This window comes from Giraffa tippelskirchi, chromosome 4, assembly GCF_054371585.1.
Source record: "Giraffa tippelskirchi isolate mGirTip1 chromosome 4, T2T-mGirTip1v1.2.pri, whole genome shotgun sequence".
NCBI lineage: Eukaryota > Metazoa > Chordata > Mammalia > Artiodactyla > Giraffidae > Giraffa > Giraffa tippelskirchi.
Window position 1 is genome coordinate 184,683,509 of NC_137278.1, and position 27,513 is coordinate 184,711,021.

The 27,513-nt window shown below is 37.9% G+C and overlaps 1 protein-coding gene and 1 non-coding gene across 2 annotated transcripts in view; one reads left to right on the top strand and one right to left on the bottom strand.

Moving 5' to 3' along the window:
• PDE3A (phosphodiesterase 3A) overlaps positions 1-27,513 on the bottom strand; it is a 627,104-nt gene that overhangs the window by 513,500 nt on the left and 86,091 nt on the right. The gene's annotated exons all lie outside the window — the stretch shown is intronic.
• Positions 19,724-19,852, top strand: LOC145504118 (small Cajal body-specific RNA 11). The gene has a single exon (XR_014052100.1).

A 27,513-nucleotide genomic window follows, 5' to 3' on the forward strand; every position in this document is an offset into this window, starting at 1 on the left:
AATTTGTACATTGATAGCTTCTTGAAATAATATTTTGGATATACTGGATTAAATAAACTATTATTAAAATTAATTTCACGTGTTTATTTTTGCTTCTTTCAATGTGGTTATTAAATATACATGTGGCTTGCTTAATCTTATACATATAATTCTACTGGACACCACTGGGCTTGAATAATGAAGAGGGCACTGGTGGGAGGTGAAGCTGGGGGTAAGTTGAAAAGAGAAGGAAATAAAAAGCCTCAGTAGGATAGTGTGTGGTGGGCTATGCCATTTTAATTCCAGCAGAAAAAGTCTGGAGGAGGTTTTCTTCTTGTCATGGTCAAGTTGAAGATATGGGCACCCTAAGTCTTATCTGCTTATAGCTATACCTCAATGGTGTGAATCACAAAATTAAAAACAAAATTCTCCTTGCTATTAAGTCACAGTTTGTGTCTGCATGCTCAATCGTGTCTGATTCTTTGCAACCCCATGGACTGTAGCCCGCCAGGCTCCTCTGTCCATGGGATTTCCCAGACAAGAATACTGGAGTCGGTTGCCATTTCCTTCTCCAGGAGATGTTTCTGACCCAGGGATCAAACCCGCATCTTCTATGTCTCCTGCATTTGCACAGAGCCACTGGGGAAGCCCAACCGCACACATAGATAAAATTCTAAAAACAGCTCCACAAAGTGAATTTTACTTTCTACAGACTATGTTCTAATCAAAGACTGCACACTCCAATGCTAATAGGAGCTAGATGGGTCACTTAAATAGTTAAGGGTCAGTGGATCAGGTGAGATCTGTGGAAACCCCCAAAAACACATTTTATATTGAAAAGGGGTAGCTGGTGCTGGGCTCCAGACAATTGTTCCCATGAGGGAATGCTAGCCCTGTGATGCCAGACCTTCTCATATTTTCAGACAAACTAGGAATCCTGATTTTCATGTGACCTTTCCTTACTTAATGTTTAAAATAATACTGGGTGTAGTATTCACAAATAAATAAAATGGGCTTCCCCAGTGGCTCAGTGGTAAAGAATCTGCCTGCAATGCAGGATACACAGTAGACTCAGGTTTGATCCCAGCATTGGGAAGATCCCCTGGACAAGGGAATAGCAACCCACTCCAGTATTCTTGCCTGGAGAATCCCCATGGACAGAGGAGTCTGGTAGGCTACAGCCCATAGGGTCGCGAAGAGTCGGACATGACTGAAGCAACTTTGCAGGCACACATGTAGTATAACAACCCATATTGGGGTCGTGTATACTTTGAGTTATAAACCTATTATCTGCATCTAAATTTAGGGAGAAATAACAATTTTCTAAAGAGCTTCATAATTTCTCAGGCTGCAGCTAAGTTTCACCACCAAGGAATCAATTGTCAACACACGGGTTCAGATCATCTGATCTTCCTTCATCTTTTTTATTTGCTTTCAAAGTTGGACATTTTAAGGACAATTAGACCTCAAAAAAGGCAGTTTGCTACAGTCATGTATTTTTTAATTTATTCATTTCTATTTATGAAATAGTTCAGACATTCAACTAAATGGGAGAAAACAATGTAATAAGTGATCATACCCATTACCCAGGCTAAGACATAAAACTTGGCAAGTGAGTGAATTGGTACAATCCCTATTCTGAAAATTAACATTTTTATGTTTTGTTACAATTTCTCTGTGCTCCTCTTCTCAGTAACATTTAGTTACCCAAAGCACTACCTCTTCCCTCAGTAATCACCATCCTGAATTTAGTGCTAATGATTCTCAGATGATGCTTTTATACTTTTGATATGTATCCATAAATAAATAACATGGGTATCCCTGGTGGCTCAGTGGTAAAGAATTTGCCTGCCAGTGCAGGAGACGTGGGTCTGATCTTTGGGTCACAAAGATCTCCTGGAGAAGAAAATGGCAATCCACTCCAGGATTCTTGCCTGGGAAATTCCATGGACAGAGGAACCTGGCTACAGTCTATGGGGTCACAAGGAGTCAGACATGACTTAGAGACTGAGTATGCACACATGCATAAATAATACAGTATTATTTATTCATATTTTAACATTTACTATGTCATACAGTAAAATTTTTTCTGAGACACATTGTTTTTCCTGGTATGTCTTTTCTCATCTGTCTGTGTTGCATGTGCCATTTCTATATTTAATCTTACCACTAAGATCAAACGATGGGCCCTATTATTTTGAGTCCTCAACATTATGTCTTGTGAGGTTTATCCATTTGATATATTTGTGGCTAGTTCCTTTTAACAGCTATAGAGAATCCCATTGTAGGAAGAAAACAATGTATTTAGTCATTTTTACGTGAAGTACCTTTAAGGTCTTTCCAATTCTTAACTACAAACAGTGCTGAAACATTCTTTCATAAGGTTTTTTCTGCACATGTGGCAGGGCTTTTAGGGCAGTGATACTCACGGGATGCTCCTAGACCAGCAGACTAGCATTCCATGCGAAATTGCCAGGAATGCAAATTCCCAGGTCCTACCTTAAGGGAATTAGATGTTCTAGGGGGTGGAGTGTAGCCATATATTTTTAAGAAGCTCTGCACGTGATTCTGTTATATCAGTTCAGTTCAGCTGCTCAGTCATGTCTGAATCTTTGCAACCCGATGGACTGCAACATGCCAGGCTTCCCTACCTATCACCGACTCTCAGAGCTTGCTCAAACCCATGTCCATTGAGTCGGTGATACCATCCAACCATCTCATTCTCTCTCATCCCCTACTCCTCCTGCTTTCAATCTTTTCCAGCATCAGGGTCTTTTCTAACAAAGTAAAATTCTAATGAGTCAGATCGTCATATCACATAGCCAAAGTATTGGAGCTTTAGCTTCAAAATCCATTCTTCCAATGAATATTCAGGATTGATTTCCTTTAGAATTAACTGGTTTGATCTCCTTGCTGTCCAAGGGACTCTCAAGAGTCTTCTCCAACACCACAGTTCAAAAGCATTAATCCTTCACTGTTTAGCTTTCTTTATGGTCCAGCTCTCACATCCATACATGACTACTGGAGAAAGAATAGCTTTGGCTAGATGGACCTTTGCTGGTAAAGTAATGTCTTTGCTTTTTAATATGCTGCCTAAGTTTGTCATCGCTTTTATTCCAAGGAGAAAGTATCATTTAATTTCATGGCTGCAGTTACCATCTGCAGTGATTTTGAAGTCCAAGAAAATAAAATCTGTCACTTCTTTCATTGTTTCCCCACCTATTTTTCATGAACTTTATTGACTACACCAAAGCCTTTGACTGTGTGGATCACAACAAACTATGGAAAATTCGTAAAGAGCTGGAAGTACCAGACCACTTGCCCTGCCTCCTGAGAAATCTCTAAGCAAGTAAAGAAGCAACAGTTAGAACTGGACATGGGCAACAGACCAAATCAGGAAAGGAGTACTGTATATTGTATGGGAAAGGAGAAAGGTTGTATATTGTCACCCTCCTTATTTAACTTCTATGCAGAGTACATCATGCGAAATGCTGGGCTGGATGAAGCACAAGCTGGAATCAAGATTGCTGGGAGAAATATCAATAACCTCAGATATGCAGATGACATCACCCTTATGGCAGAAAGTGAAGAAATAAAGAGCCTCTTGATTAAAGTGAAAGAGGAGAGTGAAAAAGTTGGCTTAAAACTCAACATTCAGAAAACTAAGATCATAGCATCTGGTTCCATCACTTCATGGTAAATAGATGGGGAAACAAGGCAAACAGTGACAGACTTTATTTTGGGGAGCTCCAAAATCACTGTAGATGGTGACTGCAGCCATGAAATTAAAAGATGCTTGCTCCAGGGCAGAAAAGCTATGACCGACCTAGACAGCATATTAAAAAGCAGAGACATTACTTTGTGCCAACAAAAGTCCATCTAGTCAAAGCTATGGTTTTTCCAGTAGTCATGTATGGATGTGAGAGTTGGACTATAAAGAAAGCTGAGTGCTGAAGAATTGATGCTTTTGAACTGTAGTGTTGGAGAAGACTCTTGAGAGTCCCTTGGACTGCAAGGAGATCCAGTCAGTCCATCTTAAAGGAAATCAGTCCTGAATATTCATTGGAAGGACTGATGCTGAAGCTGAAACTCCAATCCTTTGGCCACCTGATGTGAAGAACTGACTCTTTTGAAAAGATCCTGGTTCTGGGAAAGATTGAAGGGAATCAAGAAGGGGACAACAGAGAATGAGATGGCTGGATGCCATCACCGACTCAATGGACATGAGTTTGAGTAAGCTCTGGGATTTGGTGAAGGACAGGGACGCCTGGCATGCTGCAGCCCATGGCATTGCAAAGAGTCGGACATGACTGAGTGACTAAACTGAACTGATGAGACCGGATGTCATGATCTTCATTTTTTGAATGTTGAATTTTAACTCAGCTTTTTTACTCTCCTCTTTCACTTTCATCAAGAGGTTCTTTAGTTCCTCTTTGCTTTCTGCCATAAGGGTGGCATCATCTGCATAAATGAGTTTATTGATATATCTCCTGGCCATCTTGATTCCAGCTTGTGCTTCATCCAGCCCAGGATTACTCATGATGTACTCTGCATATAAGTTAAATAAGCACGGTGGCAATATACAGCCTTGACATACTTCTTTCCCAATTTGGAATTAGTCCATTGTTCTATGTCCGGTTCTAACTATTGCTTCTTGACCTGCACACAGATTTCTCAGGAGGCATATCAGGTGGCCTGATATTCCCATCTCTTTAAGAATTTTCCATAGTTGTTGTGACCCACACAGTCAATGGTTTTGGCATAATCAATAAATCGGAAGTAGATGTTTTTCTGGAATTCTCTTGCTTTTTCTATGCTTCAGCAGATGTTGGCAATTTGATCTCTGGTTCCTCGGCCTTTTCTAAATCCAGCTTGTACACCTGGACGTTCACGGTTCACATATTGCTGAAGCCTGACTTGGAGGATTTTGAGCATTACTTTGCTAATGTGTGAGATGAGTACAATTGTGTGGTAGTTTGAACATGATTTGGCATTGCCCTTCTTTGGGATTGGAATGAAAACTGACTTTTCCAGTCCTGTAGCCCCTGCTGAGCTTTCCAAATTTGCTGGCATATTGAGTGCAGCACTTTCACAGCATCATATTTTAGGACTTGAAATACCTCAGCTGGAATTCCATCACCTCTACTAGCTTTGTTTGTAGTGATGCTTCCTAAGGCCCACTTGACTTCCCATTCCAGGATGTCTGGCTCTAGATGAGAGATCACACCTACATGGTTACCTGGTTCATTAAATAAATAGTTCTGTGTGTTCTTGCCACCTCTTCTTAATATCCTCTGCTTTTGTTAGGTTCTTACCATTTCTGTCGTTTATTGTGCCCATCTTCACATGCAATATTCTTTTGGTATCTCTAACTTTCTTTAAGAGATCTCTGGTCTTTCCCATTTGATTGTTTTCCTCTATTTCTTTGCATTGTTCACTTAGTAAGGCTTTCTTATCTCTCCTTGGTATTCTTTGAAACTCTGCATTCAGATGGGTATATTTTTCCTTTTCTCCTTTGCCTTTTGCCTGTCTTATTTTCTCAGCTATTTGTAAGGCCCCCTCAGACAACCATTTTGCCTTTTTGCATTTCTTTTTCTTGGGGATGGTTTTGATCACCACCTCCTGTACAGTGTTACAAACCTCTGTCCATAGTTCTTCAGGCACTCTATCAGATTCTGTTGTATAAAAGTTTACAAACCACGGCTCTAAGATATAATCCTAGGAAATGTATTACTGTCTCATGGAATACACACATCATTAATTATGTGTTTTAAAAGTAGTTTTCAAAGTGGCTGAAGCAATTTATAGATAGCAAACTTTATAACATCTGAGAGGGCAATTAGGTGGTAAAATATGCTCCAGTGTCTCAGTAGTTAAAAGAAAGCAGTATTAACCTGTGAGTAACATAAAGAACAAAAGTTCAGAACCAAAAGGCCACAAATAGACCCCCAAATGTCCAGAAGCTTACCCTAAGAATATGGGGGCATCTTTTCTCAGAAAAGATAAACTTTTCTCTGAATTCTGTTTTAACAGCTGGGAGACACATGGAATAAGAAAAAATAAGGTTCATTCTTAGGTAGATTGAAAATCAATAAATAAAGGATATAGAGAGACAGACACTCTGTGTGTGTAATTTTAAAAATGGCTAGTAGAAAAGAAAACATGGAGAACTGACTTGCCTCAGAGTGGGGAGACCTTTCTCTCTATGACATAAAGTTCAGAAGCCATAAAATAAAATTAAATTAAAAAGCTTTCACAAGTGGCAAAAGCAAAGCAAAAGCACTCAAATTACACACATGGGAAAAATGTATTAATAACATATCACAGACGTAGGCAATTCTCCCTATGGCAAAATAGGCAAATGACACGAAAAGAGGGCTCTCCCAAAATGAAATACAAATATCTCTCAATAATATGAAAAGATACCGAAATAGGGTTGCATTAAGAGAAACTCATTCAAACAACAGTGAAACAAAATTTGCATCTACATGATAGGCTAAAACAAAGTATACTGTGCTGGCAAGGGTATAGGGAAATAGAAACTCTCATAAGTATTGTAAAATTTTAACCTCTAGAGATATTATTTGGCAGCATTTATCATAATTAAAATGTATATAGCAAGCTCCAAGAGTTGGTGATAGACAGGGAAGCCTGGCGTGCTGCAGTCCATGGTGTCTCAAAGAGTTGGACATGACTGAGCGACTGAACTGAACTGATATACTCTGGCAAGGTAACTTTTTCCTAGGGCTTTATTCTAGACAAAGGATATCATGTGTATAACTTCTTTTTTTTTTTTTTTTTTAATAAATTTATTTATTTTAGTTGGGGGCTAATTACTTTACAATATTGTAATAGTTTTTGCCATACATTGACATGAATCAGCCATGGGTTTACATGTGTTCCCCTTCCTGGACCCCCCACCCACCTCCCTCCCCATCCCATCCCTCTGGGTCATCCCATTGCCCCGGCCCTGAGCCCTTGTCTCATGCATCGAACATGGAATGGTGTTCTGTTTCATATACGATAATATACATGTTTCAATGCTATTCTCCCAGAACGTCCCACCCTCACCTTCTCCCTCAGAGTCCATAAAATTGTTCCATGCATCTGTGTCTCTTATGCTGACTCGCATATAGGGTTATCGTTACCATCTTTCAAATTCCATATATATGCATTAGTATACTGTATTGTTGTTTTTCTTTCTGGCTTACTTCACTCTGTATAATGGGCTCCAGTTTCATCCATCTCAGTAGAACCGATTCAAATGTATTTTTTTTAATGGCTGAGTAATATTCCATTGTGTATATGTACCACAGCTTCCTTATCCATTCATCTGTTGATGGACATCTAGGTTGCTTCCATGTCCTGGCTATTGTAAACAGTGCTGCGATGAACATTGGGGTACACGTGTCTCTTTCAATTCTGGTTTCCTCGGTGTATATGCCCAGCAGTGGGATTGCTGGGTCATATGGCAGTTCTATTCCCAGTTTTTTAAGGAATCTCCACACTGTTCTCCATAGTGGCTGTACTAGTTTGCATTCCCACCAACAGTGTAAGAGGGTTCCCTTTTCTCCACACCCTCTCCAGCATTTATTGCTTGTAGACTTTTGGATAGCAGCCATTCTGACTGGTGTGAAATGATACCTCATTGAGGTTTTGATTTGCATTTCTCTAATAATGAGTGATGTTGAGCATCTTTTCATGTGTTTGTTAGCCATCTGTATGTCTTCTTTTGAGAAATGTCTGTTTAGTTCTTTGGCCCATTTTTTGATTGGGTCGTTTATTTTTCTGGAATTCAGCTGCAGAAGTTGCTTGTATATTTTTGAGATTAATTGTTTGTCTGTTGCTTCGTTTGCTATTATTTTCTCCCATTCTGAAGGCTGTCTTTTCACCTTGCTTATAGTTTCCTTTGTTGTGCAAAAGTCATGTGTATAACTTCACACATGTGAAAGTGCATATGTACATGATTACTCATTATGGCATTACTTATAATAGTAAAAACATAGAAAAGACACTAAATTTCCATTAGTAGAAGGCTGTTTACAAAAATCATGGTATATCCACACACAGCATACTTTTCAATTGTTAAAAAGTGAAAAAGAATTGAGGAAGTACTTTGTAAATGGGTTAATATGACAAGAACTGTAAGGTGCAAAATAGCATATAATATATGCTACAAGAGTGGGATAGAAACTTCATTCCAGGTACATTTTTATATTTTTATGATGTTCTAACTATGTGAATATGTTACCAACTCAAAATTGTATGTGTCTGAGTTTGTTAGAATAGATTTGCTCAGATTCTGTATTAGAGAAGTCAACTATATTACACTCATTCCATTAACACAGTATAATTAATTGGTGATGTCTAATGAAGGTGTGGTGGAGAAGGCAATGGCACCCCACTCGTACTCTTGCCTGGAAAATCCCATGGATGGAGGAGCCTGGTAGGCTGCAGCCCATGGGGTCACTAAGGGTCAGACATGGCTGAGCAACTTCACTTTCACTTTTCCCCTTTCATGCACTGGAGAAGGAAATGGCAACCCACTCCAGTATTCTTGCCTGGAGAATTCCAGGGACGGCAGAGTCTGGTGGGCTGCCGTCTATGGGGTCGCACAGAGTCGGACATGACTGAAGCGACTTAGCAGCAGCAGCAGTAGCAGAAATGAAGGTGTGGATTATGTTGATAGAATACTACTATGTTCCACTCCCTAAACTTCATTTGAGAATTTATTTCCTTTTGTACGTGACATTCTTGGTGATTTTTCTGCTCCGGTGTTATGTGAAGCATATTCCAAACTACTCTTTGTCTACAAAGAATTTTTTTTTTTTTAATAAAACTCTTCTGCCATCAGTGAAATAACCTACCTCATAGAATATTTTCACATGTTGATTTAATTTATTATTAAATATTATATGTAGTTAAACTAGGGCTTGGACTTGGATCCGCCATTTTCCTCTTCCATGTTCAATTTGTTGTTGCCGTTGATTAGTCACTAAGTTGTGTCTGACCTTCATGACTTCATGGACTGTTCCCCACCAGTCACCTCTGTCCATGGAATCTTCCAGGCAAGAATACTGGAATGGAGTGCCATTTGCTACTCCAGGGGTCTTCCCCACCCAGGAATCAAATCCACGTCTCCAGCATTGCTGGCATTCTTTACTGCTGAGCCACCAAAGGAGACTTCCACGTTCAATAAATTCTCTTTCCTTGTTTCCAAATCATCTCTTTTCTGCACCTCCCCTCTCATGCTTGGTCCATCTCCTTTCCATTGTTTCTTTCTTTTTTTTTTTCCTGATGTGGACCATTTTTAAAGTCTTTCCCTGAATTTGTTCCAATATTGCTTCTGTTTTATGTTTCAGTTTTTAGCCTCAAGGTATGTGGAATCTCAGCTCCCTGACCAGGGATCCACCCCACAGCCCCTGCACTGGAAGGCGAAGTCTTAACCACTGGACCACCGGGGAAGTCTCTCCATTGTTTCTTACTACATCTTCACTTAATATTCACTGAGAGATTTAGCCTAATTTCTCTTCTAAAATTTCTAACATTGATCTCTGATTATATTGTGAACCAAAGTAAAATGGTTAAACATCTACTTTTAAAAACTTGCCATTTTTTCCAGGATTCTCAATGACTAACCACAATTATGTCTATATACTTCTGCCTGCAATGCAGGAGACCCAGGTTCGATTCCTGGGTGGGGAAGATCCTCTGGAGAAGGGATAGGCTACCCACTCCAGTATCCTGACCTGGAGAATTCCATGGACCATATAGTCCATGGAGTTGCAGAGTTGGACGCGATGGACTGACTCACACTTTAAAGTGAGAGCACAGATGGTTTAAATCAAACAACTGATTTTTGACCTTCCCACTCCTGGTAAGGCTTCCACTTCTCACAAGGACCATATGCAAGTACATCAAAAAGCTGTGTGCTGCTCCCAGGACTCTATCTATACATCTATTAAAATGAGCCATTGGTCCAAGCCCTCTGGCTCTGTCACATGATAGCATTCTGTGACATGGGGCACCTCCTTCAGGTTTTTGTTCAAATATCAATTTCTCAGGGATGCATGCCCTGGTCATCCTTTTTTAAAAACTGATACCTTTTTAAACTCCCAATTCAGGGACCACTGGTTTCCCTTTAATATATAAGGTGTGTTTGTGTGTTTTCATTCTGGTGTGTTCCATTGAAAAACATTTTTATCAAAAACATTTTCACGTAAAGGTACAGATATACATATTTACTGTGGAAGATCCACGGCAGCAGTGTTTTTTATTCTTTTTTTTTGTCCACCACTATATCTCCCAGTATATAGAACAAAGTCTGGTTCATAGAGGCACTCAGTGAATTATCTGTTGAATGAAAAAGTATAGCATTCTTGGAAATCAAGAAGCCTTAAGACTTCAAATTGGAAACAAAATCAGATTACATCTTTAGCTGTAATTAAAAGATTGAGCTAAAATCTATCCAATGAAAAGTATGAATTTTATCATTTCTCTGATAGCCATCTATTTTTTATAAGTATTAATGAGAAGGTCAGTTCCAAACTTGGACCAGCCTGGGGAAAGTACGAGCAAAGAGGGACCTTGGATGAAAAGTCAGAGTGAAGAACAACAAAAGAAATATAAATGAATGTCTAAGCATTCACTAAAGCATTGTAAGTTTACAATGAACAACAAAAAAGCCAACTGTGCCATAAATGCTTGGGTTATAATTTCATTTTTCTAAATGTCCTCATCTAGACAAAAATGCGCTCATCATCTGTATGATGATGAAATGTGTCAGAGAAGTGAGCTATGTAACTAGGGCTCTTTTTAATTTTAGCTAGAGATATCTGGGAAGAGGGCCATGCCCATTACATCTGAAGACATCACTGCAGGATATTCTCCTCTGGAATCTTGAACCACTCATTTTATTAAGAGAGTTTCAAACATTTCTGTTCTGAGTTGTAACTAAAGTTAACAAAAGCTCCGTTTCCTAGGGAGGATTTGCTCAATTCCCTCTGGCCAGATGGCTTCTATATCCTGGGTTTCCTTCCTGTGCTAATCTTTAGTGATCCACAGCTGCACACTGCCTTGAGTACTTAACCTTCTCTCATTATGCTGTCATCTTGCTAAAAGGGATTCGCCGCAGATCAAATCCTAAACAAATCTCTTTTACATAATTGCATCCAGAAATAAAATTGAAATAATATATAAAAAAGCAGTAATTAAGCAAAAATTTTAACAAATAAAAACATAGATATGGATATGGCAACCTGTATTTTTTAAAGATTTATCCCATTCAAGAATTATCATTGTAGATAATGATTACTACAGCTTTGTATGCATAGTGCCTGGCAAAGAATCTGCTATGTAATTTTTAATACCATGCTTCTTGAAAGAAAATAATGTTGATAGCTGGCCCAGTTTATATATAGAATTGATGATTATATAATATAAACATGTTATTAATATAATTAATGAATGCTTGTTGACCACTAGAATGAATAGTTATTTTATAAAGTTGGGGGTTTCAGGAGATGCAGGAGACTTGGGTTCCATCCCTGGGTTGGGAAGATCCCCTAGAGGTGGGCATGGCAAACCACTCCAATATTCTTGCCTGGAGAATCCCAAGGACATAGGAGCCTGGCAGTCTACAGTCTATGTGGTCACAAAGAATAAGACACAACTGAGCAACTAAGCATGCACACATGCAGTGTCTCCAAATAGTAGCTGTACATTTGAATCAAGTGGAGTAAAGTTTTGAAAAATACTGATTATCGGCTTTACCCCCCAGCAACTTTTATTTGTGTGGGATGTTTTGCAAGCATCAGTATTAATGTAAAAAAAACAAAAAACAAAAACACCCTCTCTAGGTGGTTCTATGTGTAGCCAAGATTGAGAATTTCTGCACTACATGAATCCAATGAAAGAGAGGAAGGGATTAGACTGTTAGCTGAAAGGATCACAGAATGATGTCAAAAACTAAAAGCAAAAAAAGTATTATCTGTATTTAATCAAGAATACATACTTTTTAGCCCCCAGCATTTGAGCATTTACTTGTGTTGCTTTTCCTAGAAGCTAAGACCTTTTCCTACGATTTTTAGAAATCTATATCTAAAATTGTTCTCCTTTTTTTTCAGAGAAAGAAAACTTCTAAAATTTTGCATTGTAAAAGACTGATTTAAAAGTAAAACTAAATTATGTTCCACTCCTGATCTGAAGATCTTGACCAAAAGAAATGAATGACAAAAATTTTGTTTGAATTTTTATTAACATAATCAGTGGGTATTTGTTGAACTGGAGATTATTCAGTGTGGATTGAAATGCTGAATTTTTCGATTATAAATAAGAAACACCCAACATTTCCACAAATTAATCTTATTTGTAAAATTTGGAGTTACCCAGTGTTTGGTAAGGCAGGGTATTGGAGATAGATGACAGAGGAAAATGCTAATTTATTGCATACTTTTGAGATACTCAAGATCATTTTTCAGAGCCTAAGCTATCACATACAGAACCTGTATTCTATTGAGATACATAGTAACATAGGCTCCTTAAACTTCTAGAAATACCCATCTTAGAAAAAGTGTACCTTTGTAATATAATTGCATTTTAAGAAAGGAATTAATTAGGCAGATTTTTCTCTTCATGTACAGGTTGGACTGAACTATGTATGAAATTCATTTTTATGTTAAAGGTTTATCTGATTATCTAGGAGTATCTAACCTAATTTATTTTTCTATTTACTGTTGATTGAGCTATTTTACAGCTCTATAAAGGTTGTTAACTAACTTGCAGAAATCAAATAGCAAGACAAGTTATTCTTGGTTAATAACAACAGAAATGCAATTCTCCTATCAAGAAGCATTATTTCTGTTCATAGAAAAAATTACAACCCCAAAGTTTTAGCTTTTTATTTATTTTAACTTGTGTGCCATTATCTGTTGAATTTATCTGTGTTCTTCATGGAAGGAGAACCAGTGGATGGAGTAATATGGACACACATAACCTGTAAGGGTTTCCCAGGTGGCAGTAGTGGTAAAGAACCCATCTCCCAAAGCAGGTAGACATAACAGATGGGGGGTTCAATTCTTGGGTTGGGAAGATCCCCTGGAGAAGGGCATGGAACGCACTCCAGTATTCTTGCCTGGAGAATCCCATGGACAGCGGAACCTAGCAGGCTATAGTCATAGGGTTGCAAAGTGACTTAGCATGCACACACACCAGTGATGCATTAACCCTTTCTCCAGAAGAGGCAGTACAGTATTCTTGATCCCATTGTGGATGACAGGATAACTGAGAAAAGATGACTTGATACCCACAGAATGAATCATCCTATCTACTTTATTACCAAAATCTTTCTCTGCAGAAGTGACAGCAAACAGACACAAATACCTCCTTACAGATGAATGCAGAAATAATGTTTGACCAAATATCTGGGCAAGCTTTAGCCTAATCAAGGCAACAAATAAAATTAACCATCACACCAGTCTTGCATGTAATTTCACAATCTTATTCCATCATTCTTTCATTGGGTCACCAAAATACTTTTGTCTTTTCTGCATATTTTTGAACCCAAGTTCAAGTTTTATCACTATTTCATTAAAAAACCTTTGAAGTGCTCACTCTGTGTAAGTCATATTTTGAACTTCAAAAAATTACACCATGAGAGTTTGGGGAAGTTTCCCTGAGATGTTCATGTGGAAACCATCTTGCTAAAGCAATTAAACTGAGTTGCCCAAGAAAATGCACCTCATATTTCAAGCACAGCATACTCTTCTTGCCTCTTGGAGAGAATGCCAAGTGGCAATAGAAATTACTCTTGTTTCTGTTTTAATTTCTCATTCTATGGTTTTATTTTCTATTTCTTGATTAAGTTTAATTCTGTTTCTGGTTTGCACAAGAGAGCAAAGAATGCAAATATGTGTGTATGGTCTGAACATTTAATGATCTCTAGTGGGCACAGACAGATTTGCTCTCTAATAGATTGCCTGAGTTATTGGTCTTTTTGTGAGTCTATTTATGAGTTCAAACCAGTTAAGAAGACATGTTATGCTCATTGGAAAGGAGAACAGCAGTCTGGCAACTGGACTAGTGATTTGTGTGTTTTCACATTGAATTTGACCTGCAGCCAAAGTCATTGAATTGAAGTTGCAGAGTCTGTACATGTGTCTGTGTCTTTAATTGAAAAAAAGCCTTTAATTCTCATTGTGAGTATGAAATGTTTTCCTACCCCAGAGGGTACTGCATGAATACATTAGATACAAGTCTCTAAAAATAAGTGAGGTATGTTCTGATATAGAAACTAAAAGTCACAGACATAATTTGAGTACTTCTAGAAAATAAAGACATAAAATTTCTAATATTTTAATGGGCTATCTCTTTAAGAGGAAAATGAAAAATCTTTCTCACCAAAACTGCTATCTCAGAGGCATTTTTTATTAGAAATTAAGTTGGTGTGAACAAGTGAATCTTGAACAAATCAGACCAGCTTGATAATTTTGGATTAAGAAATCCCCAGCAATACAGAACTTCCCTCTGAATATCAGCATACAGTAAAACTTTTAAAAGTAAAAGGTATCTTCATAATATTTGTATTTGTTTTCTCAGAGACTAGTTAATCTGAGCTTCTTCATTATCTTATAGTGGTTCATTAATGAGAAAAACTAATAGTATTCCCACAAAATCTTTTTAAAGCAGCGGTCCCCAACCTCTTTGATACCAGGGACTGGTTTCCTGAGAGTTTTTCCACAGAACGGGGAGGGGATGGGGGATGGTTTCAAGATGATTCAAGTGCATTACATTTATTGTACAGTTTATTTCTATTATTATTACATCAGCTCCACCTCAGATCATCAGGCATGAGATTCTGAAAGTTGGGGACTTCTGCATTAAAATTTATCTACTTAGAGGTCTATTTGAATAATCTACAGCCTTGGGTCATTTCTGAGTTAGAACACTGAAACATTGGTGACGATACAGTTAATTTTGTGTGGATAAATTGTTATTGATATAAACTTATTTTAGAAAGTGTACACTCTGGAGGAAGGGCCTGGAAATTTACAAGGCTTCCACTGAAGAATATTTTCTCACCTTCATTGAAAGACAATTCTCCATGGATCTCTTGCATGTCTGTATGAAATGCAAAGGACAAGCTTTGGCTGCCTTGTTCTGGGTTACATTTCCAAGGATATTTGTATAGCAAGCAGGATTGGAAGATAGAGTTTCTATCCAGAGCAGGGGGCAGGTTTGTTTACCAGTATTAGTAAATTTCTTTTTTATTTCCTTGCAGCCTATTAGAAAAGACTTGTGTTCCCTAAACTCTATGTTTCTCAACTATGATGCAAACCCACTGCAAGCCCAGCATCCATCTGGGCTTCTTTATCTCAGTCCTTCCACAAAGCAGTTGGCAAAGACAACTGATGGAAACATGACGATCATGCTTGCTTTGTTATAATTCAAGTAATGAACAGTCCCTGCACTCTGACTTAGGAGTGTTGTCAGTTCTGCCTGAGTGCTTGAAACTGTGGCAGGCTATCTTATTTAGCCAGCAAGTAGATAACATCTCATATCTCATGGGGTAACGTCACAAATACTGAAAACTATCAGGGAAACACAGAAACACTCTCCATACTGATACTGCAGATAGAAAGAAAACAAACCGTGTTAGCAAATGAGCATTTCAGATTTGTAGGCATGTAAATGTAGCCTGTGGAGAAGGCAATAGCACCCTACTCCAGTACTCTTGCCTGGAAAATCCCATGGACAGAGAAGCCTGGTAGGGTGCAGTCAATGAAGTCACTAAGAGTCAGACACGACTGAGCAACTTCACTTTCTCTTTTCCCTTTCATGCATTGGAGAAGGAAATGGCAACCCACTCCAGTGTTCTTGCCTGGAGAATCCCAGGGACGGGGGAGCCTGGTGGGCTGCCGTCTATGGGGTCGCACAGAGTCGGACACGACTGAAGCGACTTAGCAGCAGCAGCAGCAGCAGCAAATGTAGCCTGAAAGTGTGTATAAAGTCTTGACAGACTGGATACATTTTCATACGTTATAGTTAGGTAAGGAGAGAACAATGAAAACTTCTCATAGATTCTTAGGAGATGAAACAATGCACATGTGATTACCTCCTATATATGCTGAGAGAGACCCCCTCCTAATTCTGGGAGAAAAGTGTTTTCAGTTTCAAAGGGCAGGAGCCCTAAGACTTGCATGGTCAAACCGAAAGGTTGGGCCTTTTATCAAGCCAATAATGTTTTGAGGAGACATCTTCAGAACGTGAGGTGGGGAGGCAGGTACCTCTCTCATCTTTATTTAAAAAATAGAAACCTTGGAATATTGCTAAGCCATAAAAAGAAATAATGCCATTTGCAGTAACATGGGTGGACCTAGAGATTATCACACTAAGTGAAGTAAGTCAGAGAGAGACAAATATATTCTATTGCTTATTTGTGGAATCTACAAAAAAAAAAAAGGAAACAAATGAACTTATTTTCCAAACAGAAGGAGACTCAGACACAGAAAACAAACCTATGATTACCAAAGGGAGGTGGAAGGAGGGATAAAGCAGGAGGCGGGGATTAAACATACACACTATATATATATAGAATAGATAACCAAAAGGACATACTATATAGCCCAGGGAACTATTCTCAATATTATGTAATAATCAATAAGGGAAAAGAATATGAAAAAGAATATATATGTGTATTTTCCACACATATATAAACTGAATTGATGTGCTGTACACAAACATATTGTAACTAACATGATATTGTAAATCTATATACTTCAAAAAAATTAAAAAAAAAGAAAGCTTGATCATCTCACCCTTACTCACCCCTCAGAAGAACCACTGGTCAAATCCTCATGCCAAGGTAATACATTTATCTCAATAGAAAATATCACCCTGCTCCACTCTGATACTGCTGGTTACGGTAATAAACTAACCACAGCCTTTCACGCCATATCAATAGGCATTTCTGCCCCCTTTCCTGCTTATCTGAAGGCTCTGCTACAGGTCAGAAATTTGGTTTTCAAAAAATAAACTGTCAATACCTCCTGGAAAGAAGCTTAGTAGGTGTTTTAACTACTTATACTTGAAGAAATAGATTCATTAGTAGCAGCTTTGGAGTTTAAGGGGTATCTCTTGGATGACTGTAAAGATTGCATTAGAGGACTGACTCAAGAGTTTTTATTTCAGAAGCAGACAACCTCTTGAAAGCAAACGGGTGTTAGACCAAGAGGAACAATAATTACATAGTACTGATTTAACTAATGAGGGAGTTTGAGTGGTTATGTGTTTTTCACTTAGAATATTGTTGATATTTTTGATGGACATATGAAACATTGTTCTTCCTCGAACCCTCAATAACTTAAGACTGGTTTTGCAGAATAAAAAAAGCATTCTTTAAATGCTATCTTTTTTTTCTGTAAGAAATCTTTAAGGTTGATTCTTACACTTCTTTTTTTATACTAAACCTTTCATTTCAGTGGTAACATAATTATTTTCACAGGTTAATAGGTATCTGTCTCTTTCAAAAATTGAGATATCAATACACAAATCAATTGTGCAGCCAAAATCATATTTAGGGGGGTGAGGGTTTCTATTTGAGCATTCAATAAGCTCACCATCTTCAAGGCAAATACATGGGGAAACAATGGAAACAATGGCAGACTTTATTTTCTTGGGCTCCAAAGTCATTGCGGACGGTGACTACAGCCATGAAATCAAAATACATCTACTTCTTGGAAGAAAAGCCATGACCTACCTAGACAGCATATTAAAAAGCAGAGACATCACTTTGCCAACAAAGGTCCTTCTAGTCAAAGCTATGATTTTTCCAGTAGTCATGTATGGATGTGAGAGTTGGACCATAAAGAAGGCTGAGCGCTGAAGAATTGATGCTTTTGAACTGTAGTGTTGGAGAAGACTCTTGAGAGTCCCTTGGACTGCAAGGAGATCAAGCCAGTCAATCTTAAAGGAAATAAACCCTGAATATTCATTGGAAGAAGCGATCCTGAAGGTGAAGTTCCAATACTTTGGCCACCTGAAGTGAAGAGCCAACTCACTGGAAAAGATCCTGATGCTGGGAAAGATTGAAGGCAGGAGGAGAAGGTGACGACAGAGGATGAGATGATTGGATGACATCACCTACTCAATGGACATGAGTTTGAGCAAACTCTGAGAGATGTTGAAGGACAGGGAAGCCTGGCATGCTGCAGTCCAAAGAGTCGGACATGACTGAGCAACAATAATAAGCTCACCAAAGAACAAGGGTGTAATTCAAGTCTGGAATCTATGTCCACAAAGTGCTCCAGGAAACTCGTCTTACACCTTCTGTGGTAACAAGAACACAGCCTCACGGACAATATAATAGATCAATTAATTCTTTGCTGGTCAGATCCCTTTAACAGATTTCCTGAAACTTGAAAAAGTAGAATCCACACACATAGATAAATACTGCAAGTGTATCTCTAAGGAGATAAAATTCTCCTTTTGCTTTTCCTACCCTCAGAATGGAAGAGTAAATAAGAGTTATTCAAAATTCAACCCAACCCAAAATTGAGTGTGTAATCAAGAATAATCTCTGGAGCTTATTTTAGGATAACAGGTAGAGACTGTCATAATGAAGCATTGTCTAATAGGCTCTCCCAAGGGTTATCTTATTTTGGACCTTTGTTTGGATTTTTTCCTTAACTATTGGTTGGAGTATTTTACTACTTTCTAAGGCCGCATAAGACATTATTTGGTTTTGTATATGATTTCATGGTACTCTCTTACCATTCTTTTATTTGGTCACTATAAATACTTCTGTTTCTTTGAAAGTTTTTTTGAAATAGTTTCACCTTTCTTTGTTCATTAAAATGTTAAATGAATCTTTGGTGTGTGCTCATTTTGAAAATTCATGTGTTTAATCTTTAAAAGCTGTATTTTTACAAAAAATTGAGGATTGAAATAGTAACATATAAAGATATTTTCATTTATATATATATTATGTGTGTATATATATATATGCATGTGATATATATGTTCTTTAATAAATAATATATATATATCTGCCTATGTGAATTCTTATAGAATAGTCTGATTTGTTGGTTTTTCAACCTATTCACAAGCTATAAATAAAACAAACTATTTTATCTCTAGAACTTTAATTCGGTAATTCACCTTGCTTTACACTTTACAGCTGTAAACATGATGTATTTTGCAATGTTGGGACTCACAGGTTCCCCAGGTATATAATTCACTCAATCTATGCAGTCCACTAAAAAATGAAAATCTCCCCTGAAGCACTTTCAAAGACTGCTATATTTTTAATGCAATAACGAACATTAAAATAACTAGTAGTTATCTATTTTATGTAATTAATTGCATATAAGACCTAGATATTACTATTGTAATCTTTATTACCAATAGCCATTTTTATTTTTTAAAGCATAATTTATAAAGATCACTTTGGATACTGATTTCTTAATTTTAAATTTTTAAAGTTGGTATGTTATTTGATTACATTCTAATTTCATATACTTAAACTTACTTAGTAATAATATTATTTTTGTAACTTAATAGCTATGGTGATAAATTACTTTGAAGGAATTTTTTGCTATTTTAAAATTATATTTTGAGTTTATATGATCTGTGAAAATTGTACCAATAAAGATAGCAAGTCCTCTTAAAGAAAACAGAACAGCATTGTATAATTTTAACTGAGAATGGGAGCTTAGGGGTGATTTAAATTTCAATAACTTTAAATTTCTCATCTAAATTTAATGTTTGGATATTAAAAATTCACTGACCTGGGGAAGTCTGTCAAGATGCACAGAAATCTCCCTCTCAGTTTAGGAGGGCTGTCCTATGAATCAGGCTGGCTCCTAGAGAGGATGATTTAGAATTAAAAATAAATAATTGGCTCTTGACGGAGAAGGCAATGGCACCCCACTCCAGTACTCTTGCCTGGGAAACCCCATGGACGGAGGAGCCTGGTAGGCTGCAGCCCACGAGGTCTCGAAGAGTTGGACACGACTGATGCGACTTAGCAGCAGCAGCAGCAGCAAATAGCTTGAGTGTGTGTGCACACATGTTTTATAAGGAATGCTGATGAGCAAAAAATGAATTTATCATAGATATTTTGATGAATTTTTCCAACTTAGATTTTGTTTAAAAAGAAAATATATTTTAAAATAGTCTTTCATGGCATTTAAAAGTAGAGCTTTCTGAAGCAATCTTGAGAAAGAAGACCAAAGCTGGAGATCTCACACTCCCTGACTTCAGACTATACTACAAAGCTAAAGTATCAAAATCAAAACATAATGGTACTGGCACAAAAACAGACATGTAGATCAGTGGAACCGAATAGAGAGCCTAGACACAAACCCATACACTTATGGTCAACTCATCTATGACAGAAGGAGGCAAGAATATACAATGAGGAAAAGACAATCTCTTCAATTAGTGGTGCTAAGAAACTTAGACAGCTATAGGCAAAAGAATGAAATTAGACCATTTTCTCAAACCACATACAAAAATAAACTCAACATGGATTAAAGACCTAAATGCAAGACCAGAACTCCTAGTAGAAAACATAGGCAGAACACTTTGATATATATCACAGCAGTATTTCATTGATCTATCCCCAAAGTCAAAGGAAACAAGCAAATATAAACAAGTGGCGCTTAATTAAACTTAAAAGATTTTGCACAGCAAAGGAAACCATCCACAAAATGAAGATAGCCAACTGAATGGAGGAAATATTTGCAAATGATATAACCAATGAGGGTTTAGTATTCAAAATATATTAACAGTTCCTACAACTCAATATAAAAAGGTAAAAAATAGGCAGAAAATCTGAACAGACATTTTTCCAAGGAAGACATATAGATAGCCAATAGGCACATGAAAAGCGCAACAACAGTAATCAGAGAAATGTTGATCAAAACCACAATGAACTATCACCTCACACCTGTTAGAATATCTATCATCTAAAAGACCACAAATAACAAAGGTTAGGGTATGGAGAAAAGGGAACCCTTTTTCCCTGTTGGTGGGAATATAAATTGGTGCAACCATAAAGGAAAAGAGTACGAAGGTTCCACAAAAAGCTAAAACTAGAACTACCTATGCTCTTGCAATTCTACTGCTGAGTGTATAGCCTAAGAAAACAAAAACCACTAATTTGAAAAGATGCAGGCACCCCTATGTTCATAACAACATTAGTTACAATAGCCAAGATATGGAAGCAACCTAGGGTCTATCAACAGATGAACAGATAAAGAAGATGTGGTATATATTACACATGCACAGAATTGAGTACTACTCAGCCATAAAAAAGAATGAAATTCTGCCATTTGTAACAACACGGATAGATCTAAATTCACTAATCCATTCACAACATGGATTCACTAAGTACTTCATTGTGTTTAGTGAAATAAGTCAAACAGAGAAAGACAAATACTACATGTAATTGCTTATACATGAAATCTAAAAAATAAAACAAATGAACATAACAAAACAGACTCACAGATACAGAGAACAAACTAGTTTCTAACCAGTGGGGAGAGGGAAGAGGGGAGGAGTAAGAGAGAGATAGGGGATTAAGAGGTACAAACTACAATGTATAAAATAAATAAACTACAAGGATATATTGTACAGCACAGGGAATATAACCAACATTTACTAATAACTTTAAATTGAATATAATCTATAAAAAAATTTGAGTCACTGTATTGCACACCTGAAACTAAGATAGTATATCAACTATATATCAATTAAAAAAAATAAGCAAGTGCTTTGAAAAGTTTTAAATCATTCTCACCGGTTTATTCTCTTTAATCAACTACAATTTTCCATTCATACTATAATATACATGTTCATGCATTAAACCTTAAAAATTTCTAAATAATTGTATGACATGAAATCTATCGTAACCACTTTGGGATGTTAGAGACATTTTTCCAAATAAAAAAAGGATAAAAGTTAGAGTAGGAAGGCTATTTTGCAAATTTATTATTAGCCTGGATTTGGGTTTTGCTACGCAGCCCTAGAAGTCACCTCTTTTTTCTTTCCTCTTTAAATATAAGAAAAAGTGAGTTAAAAATTTGAGATTCTCCATCCTGCAGGAATTTGGTTAGACTTTCTATGGTCCCTACAGAGAAAAGGATGGTTTGGGCTATTTTTCTTCAATTTTCACATTCTGTTGGTGAGATCATATCATGTATACCTGCTGTTAAGAGACACACAGCAAAAATATAGCTAACAAATTCAGAAATGCAAAAAAAAATTAGCCCTAGTTACCAGGGGCAAATGAAGCCTTATAATTAAGAGGATTGGATAGTCATGGGTGCAGAGCAGGGCCTGGTCAAGTAGGGGAGGCACATAGAACAAGAGAAAGCCTAACCATACAAATACTGATACAGTCCTAGTTATATTTCTTTAATATCATATAATTTTAGAAAAGACATCAAAAATCATTGAAAATGAGAAATTCAAATGACAGGAAGATCATTCTTTAAAAAAAAAAAAAGAGTTCAATAGCTAGGCATAAAGATACAATAAAAAAAGACTCTCCCCTGGGTTTGTCTCTCACTGCATCCTACTTTTAAACTCACTGTTCCCTCCCTATATTTTCAGTCTGAATTTGACCAACGTTGAGACTCTAGTATTAGATCTGTAGTGAAGGAAGAAGTATTAGTCAAAGTTCAACCAGAGAAGCAGGAGATTATATCTACAAGCAAATATAAGTCTATTTGCTTGTGTAACTGTGGAAGCCTGTTGAGCATGCAGAAAGGGTCAGCAGTCAGTTGGAACCCAGAGGAAGGAGCCAAAGCTGGTCCATAGGAGGAAAGCCTCCACTCAGAGAAAAGAAAGTGAAAGTGAATTTGCTCAGTCATGTCCGACTCTTTGCGACCCCATGAAGCCTACCAAGCTTCTCCGTCCATGGAATTTTCTAGGCAAGAGTACCGGAGTGAGTTCCCATTTCCTTCTCCAGGGGCTCTTCCTGACCCAGGGATCAAACCTGGGTTTCCCTCACTGCGGGCAGACGCTTTACACTCTGAGCCACCAGGGAAGCCCACTCAGAGAGGGCCTGAACAAATCTGCAAGAACTTCCAATCGATTAATTCAAGCCGGCACAGGATAATCTCCTGTCCAGTTAATTTAACTGATTAGTGTTTTAAACTATCTGCAAAATGCCTTCACAGAAGATTCTAGATTTAGTTTTTGACTGAATTAACTGGGAGCAGCTCTGTGTATGCTATAATATGGCTTTAACTCCTGACTCTTCCGTTTATATGCATGTAAACTTAAGCTGGTTATAAAACTCTGACTTTCAATTTCCACATCTGTGAAATGGGAACAAGATCTGTGTTATAGAATTGTTGCGAGTATTAAAAACTTATTACAAATGAGAACTATCACTGTTAATCATAGTTTTAAGAAATTTTGACATATGTTAACTAATTTAATTCTCATTGTAATCCTGAAAAATGTTTAGATATTTTTTCCTATTGAAGACAGGAAAAAATAGAAATTATACAGCTAAAGCATTAATCAATGAATACATAGAAATAAAAATCAATAACTGCCATAAAAGAAAAGCTTTAAAAAAGCATATTTATAAAATATAGAACTTGAGCAACTATTTAAGTACATAAAACACAGATTCACAGCAAATAATTGTTAACTCTGAAAACTGTTATAGAGCTCAGATTTTCAGAAGTGTAATGTTAACCTGTATACTTGTAATAGTTTCCTTTATAAATCACACATTCAGAAAGATTTCAAGTATGCCCTATCTCTGACACTTTTTTCTAATACATTCACTACTAACAAAAACTATGTCATTTTTTGATTTAAAAAAGATATCAGAGAAATAGTAGATTTGATGTAATGAAAATTACAGTTTCAATGAAAATATTAGTTTACAACCAGGTTTTCCCAGGAAGACAGTAGCTAAGAAACAAGCCACCCCACAAAACTACGCCTCAGTTTCCTTCCAGCACACAAACATACAGTTTTAATATGATTTAAAATATCACACTTAATGCCTTGCCTTATACGTAGAAGTTTGAACAGCTACATTTTAAAACTGCCTAAGTCTATCAAAGGTTAAAGAAGCATAGTATGACAGGGACATGGTGAGAAAAATATTATAGAGAATATATTTTCTCTTGAGGAAGAAAATGTTAACTGTTTTTGTCTGAGTGGATTTGAATGTTAAGAACTAAGGGGGAAGTGGGTCTCCCAGGGTAATAATGCGGATTTTTTAAAATAAATATTGTATGACTCATCTGTGACTGAATGACTGATATCAGATTAAATTTTCCATCTAGAATAACTCAAGAAGCTTAATAAAATACAAACAAAAAATCTTGATAGAATTCAAAATAAATGGTGGCATTGGAGAACCACCAATGCAGCCAAAACTTAAAGGGCCAGGCTCCTAAGTAACTGGGAAGGCATTAAGATGAGCCTGCTTTTACCACCACCTTCTTGCATCAGGGTGCTATGCTCAGTTGCTCAGTCATGTCCAACTGTTTGCGACCCCACGGACTGTCGTCTGCCAGGCTCTGTCCATGGGGATTCTCCAGGCAAGAATACTGGAGTGGGTTGCCATGCCCTCCTGCAGGGGATCTTCTCAACCCAGGGATCAAAGCCAGGTCTCCAACACTGCGGGCAGATTCTTTACCATCCATGCTACCAGGGAAAGCTATCAGGGTGTCTGCTGGTAAACTAACATTGGAAGAGAGGTCAAACAGAAAATGTGTTGTGGAGCTGGCAGTAGTGTCACTGACCTGAGAAGATAAAAGTTGGTACTCAGGGCTACCAAAGCAGCGAGGACCAGAGAGACCAATATCTTGAAGGAAAGTGAATTACAGAGAAATGAACCCAATGTTCTCAGTGCAATTGCCCCTCAAGTGTATTCATTGACTTCTAAGTTCCCCATGCTTTAGTCAAAAGGCCAACACACCAAGTAGAAAGCAATTGGTTGCTGCTGCAAATATTAAGCAGAAATCAGAAGTCTCAAAGTCCTGGAGAGATGAACCTAAGAGTTTGGGGACTATCAAAGAGAAAGGGAATGGTTAAACACACACACACAAACCCTAAAGCTAAGGTTTCTTTTTAAAGACCCTTGGAAAGTTTTGCCTTGTGAGTTTAGAGTATTTAAGAAATAAATCAACAGTTAAAACTACTGAAACCAAGATGTCATGCTCATGGGACTGCACGTCATAGACCTCCATCTAAAGGGAGTTTCGTTGACCAAGGGACCAGATGCTACAGAGCAGCATGGCCATACTTTCTACCCTTATGTGTGTGTGGACTGTGGCCCACCAGGCTCCTCTGTCCATGAGATTTCCCAGGAGAATACTGGAGTGTGTAGCTTTCCCTTCTCCAGGGGATCTTCCCGGCCCCGAGACTGAACCTAGATCTCCTGCATTGTAGGCAGATTCTTCACTATCTGAGCCACCAGGGCAAGCTCTACTACCCTCATCCCAACTGATAGCTGAGCACTGTGGGGATTCTGAGGAAGGCTCATGCCTGGCAGATATGGAACCCCTCTAACAGCTGACCTAGGCTCAAATACAGTCATCCCTCCTCATCTGTGGTTCCACTTTTCATGGATTCAGTACCTGTAGTCAACTTCAGTCCTAAAATATTGCATGAAAATTTCCAGAAATAAATAATTCATAAGTTTAAAATTGCATGTCTTTTTGAGTTAGCAGGATGAAATCTCCCACAGTCTTACTCTGACCCACCCGGGATGTGAATCATCACTTTGTTCAGCTTGTCCTGCCTGTTAGTCACTTATGAGCCATCTCGGTTATTGGGTTACTGTCCCAGTGTCACAGTGCTTGTGCTCCAAGTAACCCTAATTTTACTTAGGAATAGCCCCCAAACACACGAGCAGGGATGCTGGCAATTTGGAGAGGCCAAATAGAGCTCTAAGGTGCCTCCTTTAAGTGAAAAGGTGAAAGTTCCAGAATCAAGGAAAGAAAAAAAAAAATGTAAGCGGAGGTTGCCAAGTATCTGGTAAGACAGGGCTGGTGCACTGGGATGACCCTGAGGGATAGGCTGGGGAGGGAGTTAGGAAGGAGGTTCAGGATGGGGAACACATGTACACCCATGGCTGATTCATGTCAATGTATGGCAAAAACCACTACAATATTGTAAAGTAATTAGCCTCCAATTAAAATAAATTAATTAATTAAAAAAAAGTCTTCTATCCATAAAACTATGAAGAAGGAAAAAAAATTCCTTTTGGGCTGTTGCACCTCCAACTGTGAAAGTTATGGCCACAACGTGTGGTTCAAATTTAGTTAAGGTGGAAAAGGCATTAAATTTATACAATTTGAGAGAGAGAGAGACCACATTCACATAACTTTTATTACAGTATATTGTTACGTGTGCATGGTTACTCAGTGGTATACGACTCTTTTTGTGACCCCATGGACTATAGCCTGCATGGCTCCTCTGTTCATGGTATTCCAGGCAAGAATACTGGGATGGGTTGCCATTTCCTCCTCCAGGGGATCTTCCCAACCCAGGGATCAAACCTGCATCTCCTGCATTGGCAGATGGATTCTTTACACTGAGCCAACTGGGAAGCCCAATATTGTTATAATCATTCTATTTTATTATTAGTTTTGTTGTTAACCTCTTAATGTGCCTAATTTATGAATTAAACTTTACCATAGATATGTATGTATGGGAAAAAACAGTATTTGTAGGGCTCAATAATGTCCATGGTTTTAGGTACCAACTGGGGGTCTTGGAACATATCCCTCATGGATAAGTGGGGCTACTGTACTCACCGACAGCTTTGCTGAACCTTCTTTAGACTGTAGCATGGCCTAGGATCTTCTACTTCACCTTCTTTCCTTCTATCCTTTCCGTGGGTTCAACTTGCATTGTAGCCTGCCAGCTCTCTTAGCCTCCCCAGACCCTTTGTCTCATAGGCATTCTCCTGATGAAATTCTTGCATATTTATTCCTGCTTTGCTGTCTGCTACTTGGAGTATCTGCACTTTCACAAATGGCACCAGAATTAGCCTGAGAAAACAGGCACCAAGATGGCGACGTGGAGGATGGCTCACCAGCTACACACCCAGAAGTAAAGAGAACACTTTCCTAGCTGATGGTAAGCCTAGATAATTCCCGGCAACATACTGCAGCTCAGTTGCCTGGTTTCACTGGTAGTGAGTGACCTGGGAAAACGTTCTGTTGAAAAAGAATGTTGTAGCAGGTGCGAAGAGGCAGGTTATTTGAAAAACAAGGAGGGGGCAGGGAGGAAAATGCCTAAAATCACAGCAGAGTCAGCTGGTTTTCCTGAGATGTATTGACACCTGGTGGAAAAGACTGAAGACTCTTAACAAGGAGCTGTTGCTGTTGTTTAGTTGCTAAGTCATGGACTTTAGCCCACTAGGCTCCTCTGTCCATGGGATTTCTCAAGCAAGAATACTGGAGTGGGTTACCATTTCCTCCTCCAAGGCATCTTCCCAATCCAGGAATTGAACCTGCATCTCCTGCAATGGCAAGCAGGTTCTTTGGACTG